The sequence below is a fragment of the Macaca fascicularis genome, chromosome 1, assembly GCF_037993035.2.
Source record: "Macaca fascicularis isolate 582-1 chromosome 1, T2T-MFA8v1.1".
In the NCBI taxonomy this organism is placed as follows: domain Eukaryota; kingdom Metazoa; phylum Chordata; class Mammalia; order Primates; family Cercopithecidae; genus Macaca; species Macaca fascicularis.
The window spans coordinates 9,476,261-9,498,785 of NC_088375.1; the positions used below are offsets into that span (position 1 = coordinate 9,476,261).

A 22,525-nucleotide genomic window follows, 5' to 3' on the forward strand; every position below is an offset into this window, starting at 1 on the left:
AACCACAGATTTTAAATTATTTTTGATACAGAAATCTTCTCTGAGCAGATTTAAACGCCAATGTCTTGATTCTTGGACCTTAATTCATGTAAACTTCATAGATACTCTGCCCCATCGAAAAGCTTGGTCCACCCATATACAAAGTTCACAGGAAGATGAGGTATATAATCATGAACAAGGCCAGGTCCTTCAAAAAACACATACCTAAATGTATCTCCCAGACTGACTGCTATCCGACTCTTATTATTTATCTGGAAGATATTACCGTTTTGCTCAAGAGCAAGACCACTTCTTAGATACGGAAGAAGGAAACCGGAGTAGATTTCTGGAAAGGAGTCTCCAAGAAATTGATGTAAGACACTGGTGACATTTAAAATCGCTAATTCTTTTTGAGATCATTGCATCCCCTGAGGTCTCTTGCCTCAGGATCCTTGTCAAAACACTAAAATAAGTACTCTTTGATTTCATGACTTCACAACTGATCTTTCTAGACACTTAGTCTTTAGGGGGGATTCTCAAATGGTGTGTCCTTTGGGGCTTGTAAGCCTTGAGTCTAAAGCAGACACCCTATTTCACATCAAAATATGGAGAGAGACATTTCATTCACTATTTATGTATATATCTAAATTAGGAGACATTAGCATGACTGAGAAAAAAAGGTTAATAACACATAAAACACTTAGAGTTCATTTAAAATTATGAGTGACTGTTTTCTCTGTAGGAACAATATATAAAATTTAAAAGTCGATGAATAACTATATGCTAAGATCTCCAGATAGGCATGAAGGCCACAGCTTAATATCATTCTAATCTGTCTTCAGGTAACAGCTTGATAGTTACTCTCTCAAGTTGACATTTTGTTTAAACTGAATACATAGACTATATTATCGATGTGTCTTGGCTAAATGATGAAAAGCTTGTAGCTTCTGACCTTTAAAATATTTTCTTTCTTTCTTTTTTTTTTTTTGTAGGAATCAGGAAAATGTTCTAACAACATGTTGAGTGAGGTAAAATTCTTTGAGCAAACACAAAGGCAGAACCATAATATTTTTAAAAATTACTCCCACAACCCAACCATGGCAAGTTCTTCATTGCACTTACCAATATCTCTTTTTATATGTCTGAGGGGATCCTGCAAGTTTCAAATAAAAGCCAACTGCTTCCCGAAAATCTTAAATTTGCCCTTGAAGCCCATCACTGCCCAGCTGTCACTCTGTGATCATGGAGGTCTGGTGACCTGTGACCATGGAGGTCTGGTGACCTGAATGGGACTGCTCCTGGATTCCCCCAGCAGCAGGAAGGGCTCAGCTCATGATACCTCCAATTAGAGCCCAGCAAAATTTCCTGAGTGATATAAGGTCTTTGCTTCCCTTGGTCCAGCCTATAGACCAGTATCTAATGGTCACAGCTAACCAAAGCTGTCTGCTATTCTGCTACCCTCAGCTAGGGTCCAAACATCATCATCAACCTCAAATCCTTTGCCATTTCTCATTAACCCACTGGATTCCTGTCTCCTCAGATCACTATATATACATTTAGGTACTTTGTTACAAGCAGATGAATTAGAAATAAATATATATTTAAAATTTTTCAGCCACTACATATCACATAAACATCCTGAATTTCTTGGAATACTAACAAAAACAACCATATTCAGCTCTTTTAAATGATGATCTTTTCCCAAGCAGAGAAGAAAATCATTTATTGTGAATTTCCATATAAGGGGTAAATTCTGAGAAATATAGTCCTGTTTTTAAGTAATTTTTTTTTTTCTTTTGAGATGGAGTCTTGCTCTGTCACCCAGGCTGGAGTGCAGTGGCGCGATCTCGGCTCACTGCAAGCTCCACCTCCCGGGTTCACACCATTCTCCTGCCTCAGCCTCCCGAGTAGCTGGGGCTACAGGCGCCCGCCACCACGCCCTACTAATTTTTCTGTATTTTTAGAAGAGACGTGGTTTCACCATGTTAGCCAGGATGGTCTCGATCTCCTGACCTCGTGATCCGCCCGCCTCGGCCTCCCAAAGTGCTGGGATTACAGGCATGAGCCACTGCGTCCAGCCAGTATTTTTTTTTTTTCTTAAGTTGAGAAAGTACTTTGGGTTAAATATGCTCAATTTATGTTAATGCAGCCCCTTTTCTTGGTGATTATTTTGCCTAGCTGGGATTATTTTAGAAATTTCAGGGCCGGGTGCAATGGCTCACACCTGTAATCCCAGCACTTTGGGAGACTGAGGCGGGCGGGTCACGAGGTCGGGAGATAGAGACCATCCTGGCCAACACGGTGAAACTCCGTCTCTACTAAAAATAAAATAAAATAACATAAAATGTAAAATAAAATAAAATAATTAGCTGGGCGTGGTGGTGCACGCCTGTAGTCCCAGCTACTCAGGAGACTGAGTTGGGAGAATTGCTTGAACCCAGGAGGTGGAGGTTGCAGTGAGCCGAGATCACCTCGCTGCACTCCAGCCTGGCAACAGAGCAAGACTTAAAAAAAGAAATTTCAAGTTTCAAGTATTATATCTCCAAAAACTTGCTCTCATACCACTTTGGAGAAATACATTGAAATGTGAATCCGTGAAATTCTGGATAGTATGGCAGAGGTGAATGCATTGCCTTTGAAGAAAAGGAGAACTTCTGAAGAAAAGGAGAACTCCACCCAACATCTCTCTCTCTCTCTCTCCTCTCTCTCTCTCTCTCTCTCTCTCTTAGTGTCAAGTGACCCTTTAAGCGTGTTCTGGGATGCTATGGGCTCGGAAGCACGGGCAGTCCTAGGGCTCTTGTCTCTTCTCGCCTCCTCACTCCATGTGCTCTCCCTGGGCAATCTTAGCTCTTCCCAAGCTTTGAATTGGCCTAAAATAATGTGGACTATTCCCGAATCTCCCCTAATTGGACAGCTCCTGACCGAAATCCCTACACTGGACACTGAATATCTACATGTGCATCCTAGTACTTTCCACCTTCCTCTACCAGAATATAACCTCCACAAAGGCACGGACTCTTCCATTTTATTTGCTGTGTTAGCCTCAATGCCTAAAAGAATGTTTGGCACAGAATATGCAGTCAATAGATATCCCACTGTTAGGATCTCTGAGAAAGAGAAAGCAAACTCTTTGAAGACATAGTGCAAAGTTGTGGAAGTAAAGGAAATCCCTCCTCCAACATAAGTTGAATACATTTGAGGCATAACTGTATGTCTTCTAATGTGCAGCAATATTAAAAATCTATTTCATGGCCGGGCGCGGTGGCTCAAGCCTGTAATCCCAGCACTTTGGGAGGCCGAGACGGGCAGATCACTAGGTCAGGAGATCGAGACCATCCTGGCTAACACGGTGAAACCCCGTCTCTACTAAAAAATACAAAAAACTAGCCGGGCGAAGTGGCGGGCGCCTGTAGTCCCAGCTACTCGGGAGGCTGAGGCAGGAGAATGGCGGGAACCCGGGAGGCGTGACAGAGCCAGACTCCGTCTCAAAAAAAAAAAAAAAAAAAAAAAAAAAACTATTTCATAAACCCTGTTATTTTGTAATCATTTTAAGTCTTATTTAAAAATACTTTAGAGAAATTTACATTTTTATTCATTTTTTTCATTCCTTTATGCAACCAACATTTAGATAGCCTAAATTCGAATGTAAGTCTTTCTGTGTGCACAAGGGGAGTACTCAAAGCTAAGGAAACAATTGGTGTCATATCCTCCTGCATCTTACATTTTTGACATTTCAATATAGAATCCTTCTGTGAAAAAAAAGTAAACTGAGAAAAATCTCATTCTATATTTTTCAACAAAAAAGATTAGTGATTATGAACATGAAAGCAAATCACATTTTTACTCTGTTACTTAAAACTCCCATAGAAAGGGTTAGAGGATTTTAAAATAAAGTAGTAGTATTATATTAGAAAGAAGGTAGTATATTTTAATTATTATCTTTAATTTTTGAATCTTTGAATAGCAATCTTTAATTATGACTTAATCAATGGTGAATTTATCATAATACTGCAGCCAAAGTCATATACACTTTCATTGTATATGAAAAGCAAGGAAATAAATAAGATTGCAGGGCAAGTTTACTATCCTAGGAACACAAAATGATTTAAAATAAGTTAGAAATGTATATTATATATATATACATAAATATATATTATATATAATGTACAAAAATAAAATATATAAATACTATGTATAAATATATGATATGTAATATAGAATATTAAATAATATATAATTCATATAATACATAATATACATAGATAATATAAAATATATTATATTTTATATATGTATGAAATACATATAAAAACATAATATAAAATACATAATATATTATAAATTATAATATATAATATATTATAAATTATATAATTATATATCATGTATTATATATAATTATATGTTATATATTATATACTATATATAATTATATAGTATATATTATTTTATATTATATATTGTATTATGTATTATATATAATTATATATTATATTGAGTAACATATTATATATTATATTTATTATATAAATAAATGGAAATATATGTAAATATATATTGTATTAAACATATAATATATGTTATATTATATTGAATCATATATTTATGAATATGATGTATAAATACATTTCTATAATATATTTATATACATATTATATATTTATATACATAGAACCCAAAACAATGCTTATAAATTAATGGGAATATATATACACACACACACACATGAACACACACAAATTTCTATACATACACATGTATAAAATACCCACATATACATATATATGTATATATGTATAATATATTATATAATAATAGAGTATATAATACATATATATGTGCATGTATGTTATATATAATACATGTGTATGTATATGTGTGTATTTATACATGTATTTTTTTCCTTCTGCAAATAGATCAATGAAAAACCTTGCAATATATTAAAAGAAAAAGTAACAGAAAGTATCAAAACTCCCTATTTTTTTCAGCCTGGTAACTACCTTAAGAGCAGTTTTGTGTACTAATGTGAAACATCAGTATTCATGACACATTAACAGCAGTCGTATTTGATGGTGGTAGGAACATACATCCATGAATCACTTAGCGACACTAACATGTTCTAAGAAGTGTGTCATTAGGTATTTCATTATTGTGTGTACATCATAGAGGGTACTCACACAAACCTAGGTGGCATAGTTTACTACATACCTAGGTTATATGGTATAGTCCATCGTTCCTAGGCTACAAACCTATACAATATATTACTCTACTGAGTATTGTAGGCAATTGTAACACAATGGTATTTGTGCTATCTAAACATATCTGAACATAGAAACAGTAGGGTAAATATATGGAGTGATTACGTTATGGGAGCACTGTTGTACTGTGGTCTGCCTTTGACTGAAGTATCATTGTGCAGCATGTGGCTATGTTTGTAAACTCTAATGAATATTTTCTTAACTGTCCCTAGTTAAAATATGTCACATTTATATTAATAAAGGCACGTTTTTATGATCTCATAATGTACAGATGGCAAATTTGCTAAATTTGTTCAATGTTAAAGAGCTTGAAACTTACAAAGAACGGAATTAACTATGTAGTAAGTTATTGATTAATTTTAGTATTTCTAAGTACTATCAACATGATCTAATTTACTCAGAAAGATCATGATGCTCTGATAAATAACGATGGATTAGGAATACTACATGTTATTGTCCTGGAATACCATCACTTATAAATCATACTAATGAATAATTTCTGAACCAGCACCAGAGTTACAAAAGTGGCATGGGCTGCCATTAAAATGAGTTATTAACAAATAAACTAAAGTGATAAATCAAATATAAAATTTGTACAAATATTCTTAGTAAAAATGGATCAATTAATTATTCTTGGATATCAAAGGACATATCTACCATTTTATTATTTTTCCAAGCATATTATTTTATTATTGTTAAAATATAGTATCTGTAAAATAATAATGTAATAGATAATCTTGCATATATTAAGATAATCAGTACATATTGAATGAATGGATAACATTTGACATTAAGTAGTAGCTATTTTTCTTAAGAGAGCATCATACATTTCTAAGCACTTGTGTTAATAATATGAAATAAATTGAATGCCATTCCCTGCTATTAAAGCTACTAACATTTTAGGAAGCAGGTATATTACATTTTTCTCTATTTGAACTTTCTTCTAACAGGTGAATGGGGCAGTAGCAGTTCAAGTGAATGAAACTCTCTGCAGGTCTTTCCGAATGCTCCAGCATGTGGAGCAAATTAGTTGATTGTATAATTTCCCAAGCTGCAAAATGATGATACATCAAGAAATTCATGGATCAGTTAAAATTCGACAAGAAAGCATTTATTCAGTGACCACTTTGCACTGTCATTAGGGACACAGTACTATGATGAATATAGTGGGGATTCCAGTCCTCAAGGAACTCGCAATCCGAGGAGTAGAAATAAATGAAATTGATAAAAGTAGTGAATTCTGCATAAATATGAAGGAAGGGCTCTGGGGAAAAACATGGAGAACTTTTAACTCTGCCCGAGGAAGGGTGAGCAGAGGAGGGATAGGCATCACTGAACAGGTGACACTGGATCTGAGCCTTGAAGGTGAACACCAATTTCCCAGGAAAGAGGGTTCCGTGTAGTCCAGGCAGGATGAGCAGCATGTGCAAGCATACTCTTTGGATAAGTCCCAGGAAATCATAAAATACTGGAGCAGTGGAACATAGGATTCACAGAAGGGAACAGCTTCAGATGAGCTCCCATAGAAACTCTGCTGTTTTATGATAAGTTTATAGAACAAAGCACCTATAGGCACCATGAATCAAGAGTAACAGGAAGTGAGTAACAGGAAGTCCAGTTTTTAAAATTATAGATTACTTTGGAATCAGTACAGAGGATAAATTCAAGTGAGACAAAACTGATGGTAGAAAGATCATGAAGGAGACTCTTAAAGAGCATATTAGAGTCATTCAGTTGAGATGAGAAGGCAACAGTGGCAGGAAGGCAGTGACGGGAGTCAACGACAGACACGGTTTTTTGGTTTTTGTTTGTTTGTTTGTTTTGAGATGGAGTCTTGCTCTGTTGCCCAGGTTGGAGTGCAATGGCACGATCTCAGCTCACTGCAACCTCTGCCTCCTGGGTTTAAGCAATTCTCCTGCCTCGGCCTCCCATGTAGCTGGGACTATGGGCGCACATCACCATGCCCAGCTAATTTTGTATTTTTAGTACAGACAGGGTTTCAGTATGTTGGCCAGGCTGGTCTCGAATTCCTGACCTCAGGTGATTTGCTCACCTCGGCCTCTCAAATTGCTGGGATTACAGATATGAGCCACTGAGCCCAGTCCAGAACACAGTTTTGAGAGGTACCACAACCCAGTGCATGAGAGGAGAAGGAACTTTTCATTATTGCTTTTTTTTGTACTATAATATAATATTTGGAGAAGTGCATGGCAGAATACAAAGGACTATGGGTTACAATGCCTTCTTATAAGAAAACCAATGAATTGCCACTAATAGTGAATTGGGGAGATAATACGATATTTAAGAAGTACTTGCTTTTTGTTAGATACTCCTTTATTCCTCACAAAACTCCCAGGAAGAAAATATGACTATTTTTACTTTCACAGATGAAGAAACTGAAGCTCAGAGAATTTAAATACCTTTCCTCAAATTATAGAGCCATCCAGGTCCCAGCTGGAGTTCTGTGGCTGGGAGAACAGAAACGTGGTTGCAGAGTAAGACAAAGCCATTACATGTGTCATGAATAGTGATATTCATTAGAGCCAAAATGCCCTGTGAAATCAGAGAAGGTAGGCAGAGGTTAAAGAACAGGGAATTCCAGTGACATGGTGAGTGGGGCTAGAGCAAGAGAGGATACAGAAGAAAATGTAAGGGAGGGGTTTTTCTGCTGATTTTAGTTTTGTTTCTGTTTTGTTTACTTTTCAATACATGTCCTCACACAGGTCCTTTTGGTTCACCTGCAAACATCCCCTTTTCTTATCTTTTCCCCTCTGGTCTCCAATCTCGATCTCTCCACTGTCCCAGAAAAAAATTATCATCCTGTCTCCATATGCCTTTCCTTCTTTCTTTCCTTCCTTCCTTCCTTCCTTCCTTCCTTCCTTCCTTTCCTTCCTTCCTTCCTTCCTTCCTTCCTTCCTTCCTTCCTTCCTTCCTTCCTTCCTTTTTCTTTCTTTCTTTCTCTCTCTTTTTTCCCTCCTTCCTTCCTTCCTCTCTCTTTCTTTCTTTCTTTTCTTTCTTTTCTCTCTTTTTCCTTCCTTCCTTCCTTCCTTCCTTCCTTCCTTCCTTCCTTCCTTCCTTTCTTTCTTTCTTTTCTTGTTCTCTTTCTTTTCCCTTCCTCCCTTCTTCTTTCTTTCTTTCCTTCCTTCCTTCCTTCTTTCCTTCCTCCCTTCCTCTCTCCCCTTCCTTCCTTCCTTCCTTCCTTCCTTCCTTCCTTCCTTCCTTCCTTCCTTCCTTCCTTCCTTCCTTCCTGCTTTCCTTCATTTCTTTTTTTTTTTTTTGAGATGGAATATCCCTCTGTTGCCCAGGCTGTAGTGCAGTGGCATGATCTCAGTTGACTGCAGCCTCTGCTTCCCAGGTTCTAGCGCCAACATGCCCAGCTAATTTTTTTGTATTTTTTAGTAGTTTAAAAAAATTGGTTTGTTTAAAAAACCTTCCCCCATATGGGAATATGGTTTAGGAATCCTAAATACATGAGTTACTTATTCCCTGAGACACAGTGTGTTGTTACAATGGAGAATGTAATTCAACATCAAAGTGAAATTTCACAATTGCTGAGAAAAATAATTTGACATGTGAAAAGCTTATATTTTTGCTAAGATCATCCTATTGCTTTGGACCATCTTTTTTTTTTTTTTTTCTAAAATGCAAACGTGAGGCAATATGTAGCATATCATCTTTAACTGGGTTTAAGCTTTGCCAAGGAAAGTCAGAAATTTCATAGAAAAATAGACAGAGGCAAAAGAATGATCCAAATGCTTCTTAGAAACTTTACTGAGGTAATATATTACCTGACTGGATAACTTAGAAGCTTTTCAGTTGTTCGCAAGTAGAGCTGTTTCTATACCAGACTAGAGTTTGCAGAGATGCTGTCAAATTTTATCTCTTAACGTTTGTCCACATGACTCTAGCAAAGTTGTTAAAGATAAGAGGCCTCAACTAGGAATCCTTAGACCTAGCACATCTCCTTAATACGGCAGAAAAAAGTAAAAAAGACTTTAAAGATGAAAATAATGGTGAAAAGAAAGTGTGGGCAGCTATGCCCAAATAAAATCTAGATGAGCTGCTAATAAAACTATTAGCTTTTTTGGCCCTTTGACTTTGTCCAAATCCTTTATAAGCTATGTCTCTCTCTGCTTCAGCAGAGCGCACCAGAGAGAGTCTTCTGATCTGATGAATTGCCATTTCTATTGCTCATTACTTCATACATCTAGTTCATTGGTTAAGTCACTTCCTAGCTTTGGTATAATTTCATCTGCTTGTGTTTAAAATAAAAATGCATTGGATGTGAATTATTCATTTACTCATTCCACAAATATTTACTAAAGTCTAATATGGCTTAAGCATTGAGGATGTTGGGAGAATACATCTTTTGTTCCAAAATAATCACACCCAAAAGTCAATACATTGGTCAATGGGTACAAAGTAACACTTAAAAAGGGGGAATAAGTCTTGATGTTCTATAATGCAGTAGGGTGACTGTGGTTAACAATACTGTATTGTCTATTTCAAAGTAGCTAGAAGACAGGATGTTGGATGTTCTTACAACAAATAAATGAGGTGACGCGATATGTTAACTAGCCTAATTACATTTTTGTACAATGTACACATGTATCCAAACATCAATATGTGCAATTATTATGTGTCAATGAAAATCAAAAAGTCAATAAAAGGTGCCAGAGAAATAACAGATTAAAAAAATTTTGCTGTAACAGTAAGTAGACATTAACAAACATATTTTTTGAAGCATTTGTTGTATTAACATAAAATAATACAAATCTTAATCAACTCAAAATTACCAAGTGTCCATGTTGTATCTGCCATATAATAAACAGAGGGCATATTTATATTTTACATTAGTTTTTTTAATGATTCCTAACCAATAGCATGTCAGTTTTAGAGAAACTCTCTGATTAAAGGGAGTTAATAGCAAATAAAACAAGCAGTAGAGCATTCAAGAGGAAGTAAGCTTAATCCAAGGTTAATTTCAGATACTATTAATTTATCTCCCAATAACTCTTCCATGTAGTGGCAAAATGATGGCTTTTTCAGAGATTTTAATTTTCCTTTATTCTGAACCCAGACATTTGAGAATAGAAGGAATTTAGAAGAAAAAAATGGTGCTTTACATTAGTTGAAAAGCTTTGCCTGTACTAATGTACAACTCTAACATATAAGGGACATTGCTGCTGAATCCTTTCAAAGAAATTCCTAAAATGACATGAAAGGAATCTGTGACCTCATTACAGCTCTATTCACGAAGGAGAAGAATTGTACACAAGGCCAGTCCATCTTGATCCCAGAAGGACACACAAAGACATCTCGTTAATAAGCACTGTTCCGTAATGTGCCTCTAAAGATGCTCAGTGTGTATGTGTTTGTGTGTCTCTGTATTTTGGTCCCCATTTTTATCCCAAAATAAATATGGAAGCTTAAAAGATCGACTGTTTTTTTGATCACAGAATAGCTCTGCACAGGCATATCGTTTGAGTAAATTAGATCCGCAAACACACTTTAGCTTTGCTGATGAAAATAATTTAAATAAAGAAGGTAACCATGCCTCACATGTTGATTCAACACCTTATAACATCTTTTTTTGTTTGTTTGTTTGAGACCAGTTCTTGCTCACAGGCTGGAGTGCAGTGGCATGATCATAGCTCACTGTAATCTTAAACTCCTGGGCTCCAGCCATCCTCCCACCTAAGCCTCCCAAGTATTTAGCACTACAGGTGTGCGCCACCACACCAGGCCAATTTTTAAATTTCTTTTGTGTAGACACAGGATGTCACTATGTTCAGCTCAGGCTGGTTTTGATTTCTGATCTCAACTGAATCTTTCACCGTGGCCTCCCAAAGTGCTGGGATTACAGGCATGAGCACTGCACCCAGCCTAATTTATAACATCTTTATTGGTCTCAGTTATTTGAATGTCATATACATGTTTTTAGTTACATTTTTAAACACAGGGGCTTGATCTTTTTTATAGTGTAAATCGTGAAACACTGATGGTTTCATATTAAAGACAAAAGTTGTCACCAGGATAAAATAGTAATTGATTGGGCCATGCACCAGGAATGTTGGCACAGAACCAAATTTCCACTTAGCTTCAATGTGGTTTGAATTTATCAATTTCTTTATAAATCCCAATTAAAATACCTCCAAAGGTATCTTTTCTGAAGAAAACTTTCTTATGACACCCCATCTTCTTCCCTTCCGATGGGAAATGTAACCACGCGCATAAGGGTCTACAGGAAAGATTTCAGTGGCTAAAACAATAGTGATGTGGTTTGGCTGTGTCCCCACTCAAATCTCAATTTGAATCATATCTCCCAGAATTTCCACGTGTTGTGGGAGGGACCCAGGGGGAGGGAATGGAATCATGGGGGCCGGTCATTCCCGTGCTATTCTTGTGACAGTGAATAAGTCTCAGAAGATCTGATGTGTTTATCAAGCGTTTCTGCTATTGCTTCTTCCTCATTTTTCTCTGGCTGCTGCCATGTAAGAAGTGCCTTTCACCTCCCGCCATGATTTGAGGCCTCCCCAGCCATGTGGAACTGTAAGTCCAATTAAACCCCTTTTTCTTCCCACTCTTGGGTATGTCTTAATCAGCAGCATGAAAACAAACAAATACAAATGGTTTATAAGGTCACTTAGGAGAAAAAAAAGGTCTTCTCCACAGTTCAAATAAAATGTTATTTATTAGTGGGAAAGAAGGTCATCTACATGTCTGAGCAGCAGGAGAAAAGACCTCAGCTATAAGCACTCCAACCACACACACGCACAACAAATTCTGTTATTCTGCCTAAAAATTCACCCATATCAAATTTTGTTGGGTGAATCATGCAACTTAGGAAGGAGAGACATTTAATACACTTTGGTAGCTGTGACATCAAGTTAATCTTATCGTAGTGTCACTACCAAATTACAACATCCCTTTGATCCTCTGTAAGGTGCAATCAGGACCCTGATTGGTTGGCAATCTGGGACAGGTAAGCAATGTATGCCATTTCTATACTTGTGAATGACTTTTGGCCTAAGGATCACTATGGGTCACTTCTGGGAGGAGAAGACCAAGCAGAAGGTACTGCTACAGCTTTTGTAGTCTTCTTCCATCTGCTTCCAAAATTTAATGTTTCAATGACTCAATCCTTCAACAAAGACTGAAGTCAGATTCTTCATTCAACCTAAGTATAAATGATCACCCTAAATTATTATTATTATTATTGAAGATGGTGAAGCAGCAGTCAACCAGGTATTTTCTATAAAGACAATTACTCTGGCTATTGGATGAAGCATGGATTGAATAGGACAAGAACAGAAATAAGATAATTCATGGACTATCAGAGAAGAGTGGTGAGATGAGGAAGTGAGGAATGTGACTTGGACTTGGGGGATATTTTTACACGAAGACAAGGGAAGGTATTAGGGCAGTGGCTGCACCATGGAATAATTTGAGGAACTTTTAAAAATTCTGAAGCCCGCGGTCCACCCTGAAAGGCGTTGATTTAATTTTCTGCAGTGAAGCCTGAGCACCAGTATCTCTTCACAGTGAGGGTTGAGACCTACGGGCTCAGAGTGAACTGCGAAGGACTGGATGGGTTAGACGTAGAAATTAAAATGAAGAATTTCTGATCATTTACAGAGAAAGAGAAGACTGGGAATCCAGATTTTTATGTGAACTGTCCTGATTTTTTGGTTTGGCAATTTCTTAGTTATCATGCATACAAATTTGTGTAGGCCCAAAACAAATAATAAAATAAATGAACTAAGGTGGATCTGACAAGTAGATGACCAGTTGCAATTTCTGCCTTAAAATCAGGGCCATTGATCTCTACTCACGGATTTCAGACTCTCACAGATGTAAAAGTAAACCTTTTTGGAAAACCTTAGAAACACATCCGTTAATTACTTCATACATCTCTAAGAATAAACGTGACCTGGTACATTTGGGACATTGCAATTTGAGGTGAATTTTTCTACTCTCTCTCACTCTCCCTCCCTCCTGTTCAGATTTAAATAACAACAGGCTTCCCAAGGAAGTACAGAAACCTTCCCAAGGCCATGGTTAAGCAGTAGAGCTAGGTCTTGAGCTCACACCCGATTAATTCTCCTCTGTGCTACTTCCCAATTTCCCAAACTTCATTTTCAACATGCTTTTTATGGAGGTGAGGGAGGAGGCAGAGGCAGGTGAGTTGTTATATAGTTTTCCTGTTGAAAATATAACTTATGGGAAACTTTTCCAAATATGTACAAGTATTTCAACAAGCCTGCTATATTTCTAATAGTATTTTTAAAAGTTGCATACAAGCAAGCAATTTAATGTTTCAATGACTCAATCTTGTAATAAAGTATCCCTGAGTCATTGCATACTATATATACAAACACACACACATACATATATTATGTAATAGGTGTCGTGAGGTACCTATGTCTCTATTCATCTATCTATCCATCTACCTATCTACGTTACATACTCACAAACAGTGCTCATCCAAGTAAGTCTGAATTAGACAGAAGCTACAGGCTGACATATTTATATATAGTGAGAATCTACTTTCAGAATATCCCCTTCAAGAGAATTCATTAAACATTAATATTATCAAACACCATACTGTTTTGTTTTTATGTAATATTTATGTTGGCATACACCAAGGGAGTAACTGTCACAAAATCTTAGTGTTCGAGCAGTCAATTAATTGATTTAATTCTGTTAATTAATCCACATATGTAGTCATTTTTATCCTGTGAGTTATTACACAATTCTCTCTAAGCCTGGACTAATTTGGGGAAGGGAAAGAAGTTGATATTTTTCTGTAATAACTTTGGACTACAAATACTAGACTTATACCAGAGTACCAGTCATATTTCATTCATTTGATTTCCATAGATTTTTAGATAAATCTTATTTTCAGAACCATATAACTGTAGACTTTCCCCTCTCTCTTTGAATGACTATAATCTTAATTTGAACTTATCATATAACCATATCATATAACCAAGAAAATGAAGTAGTCTTCAGGAGTTGTAGATGCCAAAATATAAACATATGCTTCTAAGTAGAAAAGACAAAAGTCATCTCTGACACACGAATTTAATTGTTCAGACCATATTCCATTCTCAGTAATCCACTGGAATGAATATACATCCGTAGTTATGATTCAAAAGTGTCAGTAACCATGTATTGGAGGTTTTACATACCTGTTCCAGGTAGGATCATCAAACCAATACAATGTGTCCAGAACTGTGCTGTTTGTTGAACTTTCCTTCTAGAAAGAGACCAGGTGCCACGCCACAGCAAAAGCTAAAAATGAAACAGGGAAGGGATAAGTTTAAAATAAGATAAAAGAACAAGTAGTACACTCAGATCACTGAATTGTGAGATGGAATATTAATTACATGATGGATTTCAAAAATGGAGATTTATCCCAGCATTTCCTAATATACTTCATCAAGGAATTCTTTTATTCTATGACACCTGTTGGTGTCCCACTGAGGGAGTGATCCACAGCAGTTACTGGGGAGGCAATGAGACACTGTAACCTCCTTTTCAACACAGATGCCTCAGCTTATGGTTTCTGCCATATGGTCACCTGCCCTCAGTATGAAACTTCCAATAATTGGCAGTATTTTATAAGCTTCCCCCACAAATATGTACACATAACATACATACATTTATATTATTAGGTTCATACAAAGCTGCTATGGTTTTGTATAGAACGACTGTCCTTTTCAAAACTCATACTGAAATGTAATTGCCAGTGTCACAGTAGTAAGAGGTGGGACCGTTAAGCGGTGATTAAGCTATGAGGGCTGTGACCTCATGGGTGGGAGAATGCTGTTACAAAACATTGAGTATCTCCCTTCTCCCTCTTTTCCTCTTTTGCTTTTCTGCCTTCTGCCATGTGAAGACACGCATTTTTCTGCTTTGTGGTGACTCAGCAAGAAGGCCAGATACGGGTGCCTTGATCTTAGACCTCTCAGCCCCCAGAATTACAAGGCAATACATGTCTGTTGATTGTGAATTACCCAGTCTGTGGTATTTTGTTAGAGCAGCACAAAAAGAGACACAAATAGTATGAGTTCCCCCTAATGTTTTATAGCAAGTAATTTAAGAATCACTCACTTTACCGATTCAACTTATTTCATAGCAACAAGTATTTGACATTCACTCATCATTTTGATCAATATTTACAAAGCAAGTAATATAAAGCAGGTATTGGGTTAAAATACTAAGTAGAGGCTTGGTCTTCTTCTCGAAAAGCCAAGTCTAATGAGGGAAAGAGGCCAAGTTAGATGTAGATCACTCCCATCTAGGATGTGGAAAGCTAAATCACTGCCAGTCCAAGGTGCAGAGAGATAAGAAGGCGATGTCACAGAGCAGAGGGTCTTTAACCTGAGTCTTACATGCACTGTAGGAGAGTGATGGACAGACAAAGGGAAATGGGATGGGGAGGGAGGAGAAACAGATCTAGCTGTCATGCTCCCCTGCAGGAGGCTGTGAGGGGGAATGGCATGTTCTGAAAGCTGCCCCAATGGGGGCTCATAACGAGATGAGGAAAATCAAACTTACACTCATGTTGTGGCAGAACATCCTTTTATAGATGGAAATGATTGCAAATCAGACTAACAGCACAAATGAAAGCATACACCCCAAGAAGTTTCAGAATTTGAAACTCATTCCAAAATCCTTTGCACACATTATCTCATTCTGGTTTCACAATCTCTCTGCAGGTTGGGCAATGTAAGTTCGCCTCTACCATGTGCTAGGGGAAACTGAGGTTAAGGAGCTTGCCCAATACCACAGGGTGATTTGTGCAGACTTGGAGTAGAGGCTAAAACTGGGGGCCAGTCCCCCTTACAACACAAGGAGAGCTATGATGCCAGCGTTCTTGAAGAAGTTAAGTGTGGCACAATGATGAATGTGGTATGACCACGATAGACACGATTTCTTGACAGTGAGTGCTTTGCTGTTACATGCTGCAGAGTGGGCTCTGGGCAGAACTGGACTGTTTCCAATCTCACCCTTCCTGTTTCCAATGCCATAAATGCAAGCATGGGGCAGACACACTCAACTGTGATCAGGTCCACATTTTTCACCTTGTGAGTTTCAATAATAGACTTCTCTGTAATACACATGGCAGACATGTCAGGCTACTTTGTACTGTCCAGTAACTACAGAAAACCTGGTCATTCTGTCTGAATCCAGCTGGGTATGATCCTCAAATTTCCACTGCATACTTGTTATATATGAGCTTCTCTCAAACCTTGTGATTTCCGCCTCTGAGATCCTTCGTACTTTAGTAACTTTGCTGGTGTAGCTTCTGGGGCAAGGGTCTTTGATGCCAATGAGAAGTTAGAGCTGCCTTGTTTATTTAGGTAGAAAAAGAGGCTAGCACTCATTTGTAATAGGCGAAAACAGGGATAGTGGGCATCGATATGAGGGGAAAGCAGGCTTAATAATGCAAAAATGAAGAAATCTTCTCTATGACACTTAATGAGAGAAGGCTCATATGAAATAATATCTAAAGGAGCCTCTGGGATTCTCCAGAGCTGTCAAATACAGTTGCTGAAGCTGGGAAGATTGCAGAGGAATTTTTCCCCTTCCTCTTCCCTCCCTCCCATTTTTTCTTTTAAACTCCTAAAGTGGAACTGCTTAGAATATTTCCTACACAGCTCAATATCTTATCATGAAGGTAAGAGACTAGAAAATCTTTTGGCAGTCCCCAAATTGCCTCACCCTCATGAAAGAGGACAGAATTTGATATTTTTAATGCATTTCCAATTGAAAAACTGTATGCTTGGTACAGTCTTTCTGACACCTTATAACGTATTAGAAATTACTTTTGACTTTAAAGAAGAGTGATTGCTTTAAAAGGCAGTTTCTACTACAAATTCCCTCAAGATAAAAACCAATTTCCAGACAACAATGAGTAATAATGCCTAGAAAACAGACACTGGGTATGAGACAGACAAGATCCAAACGGCAGTACCATTCTGAGATGTAACTTCTGACAATGATCTTGGCTTGCACTTCTTGACAAACTACATTTGCTATCACAAGAATTAAGCTCGTTGTCCTTGGGTAGGATGCAACAAATAGAAGATTAAACTGAAGTATTATCTGAAACCAAGACAAAGAAGCAGAAACACAAGTCAAAAAGTCTCTGAGAAACCTAATGGGCAGAAACTTGGATAAGATGTTTAAATGAGAAATTGGACTATACAAACCATTCAAAAATGAGCAATTTACGAAAATGTATTAATTCTGAATGTATTTCCCATTTGGTTGGGTGAACACAAGAAAAGTCACGGGGTGAACAGAAGTGACCTCAGTGATTTGCAACCTAATTCAGCACTTGCTATCGAGAGATCAGGTTTCTAGAGAACACTGATAATTGACCCCTATTAACATAAATTCTGGCATGAGAAAGTGGAGTCTAGAAAACTTTGTATCGAAAGAACTCGAATGGATAATCGATGCAAGAAGAAGTCAGGAGTGGAAGGGGAGGTAGATAAAATTAGAGAAGCAGAGATAGCGAGGAGGAGTAATAATTTTCTGTATGGCCATGAACACACCAGACATTGATTAATTCACCAAATCGTTTCAACAATCTTGTAAGGGAGACACCATTGTTACCAATTTGCCATTGAAAGAAACTATTTTTGTGAGAGGCTCGTCCACTTAACATACAACAGGAAGTGGCCTGAGTTGGGATTTGAATCTGCTTGTCTGATATGTAAGTGATTTTTCTAATGAAGCCACACTAATTCTCAAATAGTAAGTACAATGTACATTCACTGCAATTATAATGAACAAAAAGTGAAGATGAGACTTGCAAAAAGAACTAATAAATTTATATTTTCTACTGGTCCTATAAATATGCACAGCCCATCAAATAACCAATCTGACCCGTATCTATAGTAAGAGTCCTTAAATATATTCCTATCTATGGACCTAGTAATCCCACTCACCAATTAGTCCATGGAAATAATTTAAAGTCAGAAAAACGGCATTCCTAGGAAACTGATCACCGTAACATTACAGACTGAGTATTCTTCATCTGAAATGCTTGGCATCGGAAGGGTTTCAGGTTTCTGATTTTTTCAGATTTTGGAATATTTGCACTTGTTGGGCATTCCTAACCCAAAAACCCAAAAATGCGAAATGCTCCAGGGAGCATTTCCTTTGAGTGCCATGTGGGTGCTCAAAAAGGTTTGGATTTGGGAGCATTTTAGATTTCCGATTCGGGCTGCTTGATCTGTATTTATAATAGTGAATAATAGAAACTATTTGTATATCCAACAGGAAAGCATTTAAGAAAATGTGGGTATAGAAATTGCATGGTGCATTAAGTAGCCATAAGTGATAAATAGGTAGCAATAAGAAAAATGATAACGAAAGCAGAATATAAAATTATATGCTCTGATGATAAATAGATACTTTATATATGTTAATAAAAACTAAAAGGATGCTCAGAAAAAAAGAAATTGGTTGTGCTAGAGCAGAGTAATTATAAATATATTAAAATCATAATCTCATTCTTACAACATACTATTATATTATACCCATTAAAATATACATTGAGTGAAAATATAAACACAGAAATAAAAAGAAAACATAGCTGATATATGTGGGATATGTGTTTGCATGGTTAAATAGTTTGAAGCACATACGATATTATTATGTTACATTATTAACTATTTGATATTAGAGGAGGGGTGAAGGAGATACACTTAGAGAGTATGATGAAAATTAATTTCTTATAATAACAAGAGTTAGTGGGAAATAAGATTACAGTAATAGGAAGATTTGTTGACAGAACTGCTATTGCATATGACTTTAAATGCATGATCACAATCTTCCACTCTGCACTGTGAATTTCACCTTCTCACCTTCCCTCCATCCCATTCCTACCCCATTCTCTGGACAAGGAAGGAGCTAAAGAAAAGAGCTGAGCTACAGAATTCTCCCACTCCTTCATTCTCTGCTTGAAGGCATCAGGCCACGGCCCAAGCATGTTCTCCAGCTCGGGGAAGCCATTCTGTCTTCTGCTGGGCAGGAAGAAAGTGCATTTGAAGAAACTGAAGCTAATTTGGGGGTGCTGCTTCTGTCTCATGTAGGAAGAATAGTAAACCAGAAGATGTTCATCATGTGTCTCACATGGTGCCCTACTCACATCTCTCTAGTCTTGGTCTCTTTGATAGTTTCAGGCAGTATCTTCTAACATCTGGTGCTTCAAAAAAACTCCTGTCTTTTAGACATGATAGGAAGGTGAGGAACCTGCACTATCCACCTCCTGGGTTAATAGTTCTTAGAAAACAAAGGAGCTCCCTAAGTTTATAAATCTTACAAATAGTTTGAAATTCACAAACCCTTGCCCCTCCCCCTGTATTATGCTTATACTTGCGTGTATAAAAAAGAAACACAAAGTTAAGTGTAATTCAGGCACCATTTGATCTCCTTTGGATAAGTTAGCCTCTTAACCTTCCTTTCTCATTCTTTCTCCCCCACCCCTTTCTCTCTCTCTCTCTCTCTCTCTCTCTCTGTGTGTGTGAGTGTGAGTGTGTGTGTGTGTGTGTGTGTGTGTGTGTGTAGTGGGAAGAAAGAGGCATGGTTTAAATGAACTCAGGAATAGAAGAAAGAGTCTGTGTCTCCAGAATTTGATTGTCTTCTCTGATCTACGGCATGGGGTTCCTTACCCATCTGGGTGCTCCTAGCCCTGCTGACATTGACAGTGAGGTTTTTCACTTGCATGCATGCCATTTGCATTTTCTTGACCTAGTAAGCTTGGGTAGACATCTCTGTTCTTGGTCTCATCTTCTCTCCTGCTGACAAGGAGGCCTTTTCTGAGGTCTGACTGTGATGCCCACAGAACCCTAGAGTGCTGCAGCCCCCAGGAGAGTTGCCTTCATCCGTATGATGGCATGCCATCCTCATTGCCAAGTCCTCTAGCTATCTTGGGGTCCCATCTACGCCACACTGGAAAGTAAGTTGTAAGGCTTTCCTCTGACTGACAGGCTGAGCTTCCAACTTCACTAAAATATCGGTAGAGGGCTACATATGAAATGGATCCCTGTCTTGTGCTAACTCATCTTTACCAACATGCCTTTCATTCTCTGGGATAAAATTCCAGGTGGAAAAGCTGGGAGGCATGATTCAGACTGCTTTGTCTCTTCCCTTTCACTGTCATTCTTATTTTGCAGAATTCACCAAATTCAGCAAGGAAGCATGATTTTCCTTTCCTTTCTTGGTGACATATTCTCCCAACATCAGAGACTGAGGCTAGATGTAATCAGTTGAAGAATTCTCTTCCATACAATCTGACTTGAGTTTTCCAGGCTTGGCCCTTGATAAACTAAAAAAAAAAATTTAGAAATTATTTCTCCAAAACTAATCTGGATTTCCAATTATATCCGAGGCAGAGTAACAGGATGAAGTGTAACCTACATCCCCACTTCACCTCCTCAAAAAAAAAGTAAAATAAAATAACTGTTTTCAATAATGGGACAGCAGGCAGTGCATAACTGTGATAAATGTGAGAAGGAAAAGCTGCATCTGGGCCTTTATTTTTTCTTTTTGACAGGATCTCGCTCTGTCACCCAGGCTGGAGTGCACTGGAGTGATCCTGGCTCGCTGCAGGCTTCACCTCCTAGGCTGAAGGGGTCCTCCAACCTTAGCCTCCCAAGTAGCTGGGACTATAGAGTGCATCACCATATCCATATAATTCAAAAGAAAATGTAGAGATAGGGTCTTCCTCTATTGACCAGGCTGGTCTCAAACCCTTGGGCTCAAGTAATCCTCCTTCTATGGTCTCCCAAGGTGTTGGGATTACAGGGTGAGCCACTGCACCCAGCCTGGGCTTTTTATTTTGGAGAAATTTCTCAAAAATGGGTAGAGACAAGATAATCCACAGTGAGTTTGGTTGCCTCACTGAGTTGGAGAAATGGTGATTAGAATTTGAGGCATCTGGTAATCCTATGAAAAAGATGCTAAACAAAATTAGTGATTAGGAAAACGCAAATGAAAACCACAATAAGATCCCATACTGCAAGAATGGCTAAATTAGACCAACATAGTATATCTATGTTGGCAGAGATGGGAAGCAACTATAACTCTCATACACTGCTGATGGGAATGTAATGTGGTACAACCACTTTAGAAAACACACAATGGAAAGTTTATTATATAGCTAAAGACATACTTTATGTATACTGCTGAGCAATTATACTCCTACTTATTCATCAAAGAGAAGTGAAAAATACAAGTCTACTTACAAACTTGCATATGAATGTTCACAGAAACTATCCACAGTCACCCCAAACTGGGAGAGAAAAAACTCAATTAAAAACTTTGGGATGCTGAGGTTGGGGGGTAAATCACCTGTGGTTGGGAGTTCAAGACCAGCCTGGTCAACATGGTGAAACCCCATCTCTACTGAAAATACAAAAATTGGCTGGGTGTTGTGGAGCACGCCTGTAATCCCAGGTACTTGGGATGCTGAGGCATGAGAATTTCTTGAATCTGGGAGGCTCTTGAATCTGGGAGGCAGAGGCTGCAGTGAGCCGAGATTATGCCACTGTACTCCAGCTTGGGTGACAGAGTGAGACTCTACCTCCATAAAAACAAAAAGTAATTATCCATCAGATGGGCTGGAGAAGCAAAATGTGATACAGTCATGCAACGGATTTTTAAAGATGCAATACAAAGTGATGAACTACCGATGTTCACAATATATGTAAATTTCAAAAATATACTGTGCAAAAGAAGTCAGACCCAAAAACACTTCACATAGGATTTTATTTTTATAAAGCTCCAGAAAAAAGAAATAGAACCTATGGGCCAGAAAGCAGAAAAACATTTTTTCTGGGCTTGGGTTGGGGGTGGTATGTGTTTACAGCAACTAGGAAGAGGTATAAGAGAACTTGGCGTGATGGTGGAAATATGTTAGCGCTTGATTTAGTGGTAGTAACATAGTAGATAAATTTCTCTAATCTCATCCAAATATACACTTAAGATGAACGCTTGTTATTGCACATGTATTATGCCTTAATATAGTTGATTAAAACAAAACCTTAACTGGCTTCTTATTCTTTTATAATATCAGACTGATCTCCTAAAATCTCATATTTCAAGAGTCATCTTTAATATTGAATATTAATTTAGTACATGCAGAGATATTTTTGTCTTGTGTTTGTTTTAAAAATAATCCAATGTTTGTGGGAAAGGAGTGCCGTGTAAAAGAAACAAGTTGGCCATGGCCATATATTGCTAATTATTGAAGCTGCAAGATG

General features: G+C 37.5%; 1 protein-coding gene across 15 annotated transcripts in view; it reads right to left on the reverse strand.

Annotated features, from left to right (window-relative positions):
- The window catches only part of CHRM3 (cholinergic receptor muscarinic 3), a 516,344-nt gene that overhangs the window by 220,089 nt on the left and 273,730 nt on the right, over nucleotides 1-22,525 (reverse strand). For all 15 annotated transcript variants that reach the window (XM_074025995.1, XM_005539689.5, XM_074025991.1 and 12 more), the window contains one exon: nucleotides 14,432-14,534. The gene's annotated coding sequence lies outside the window, so the exon portion shown is untranslated. The remainder of the gene's footprint in view (nucleotides 1-14,431; nucleotides 14,535-22,525) is intronic.